Raw genomic sequence first — 462 nt, forward strand, 5'->3', positions numbered from 1 at the left:
ATGTACACGTACGTACATCGGTGAGGGTGCAAGAAAGAAAATATGGCCACGTACGTACATACGGGCAGGGTCTCGAACGCCTACTCACACATATGTACATGGCTGGGTTGGAACGTAGAAACAACATCATCGTCGTGTTCATGGGGAGGCAACGGAATGCGTCGTGTTCATCGGGAGGCAACGGAACACGTGGGAGCCAACCGGCTGGGTTGGAACGGAATGCGTGGTCGTGTTCATCGGGAGGGCTTGGACAGAACAGGCGATGGAAACGAGGCCTGGCGTACTGCACAACGGAGGAAACGGCCTTGTGTTCGACCGGCCATGTTTGAAACGGGGTCCCGTTGATCGAGAGGGGCCTGGCGTACCGCAGAACGGAGGAAACGGACCTCCTACGATCGAAACGGGGGTCCTGTTGATCGGGAGGGGTGTGGCGTACCGCAAAACGGACAAAACGGACCTCCT

Source organism: Triticum dicoccoides, chromosome 4B, assembly GCF_002162155.2.
Source record: "Triticum dicoccoides isolate Atlit2015 ecotype Zavitan chromosome 4B, WEW_v2.0, whole genome shotgun sequence".
Taxonomy (NCBI): Eukaryota; Viridiplantae; Streptophyta; class Magnoliopsida; order Poales; family Poaceae; genus Triticum; species Triticum dicoccoides.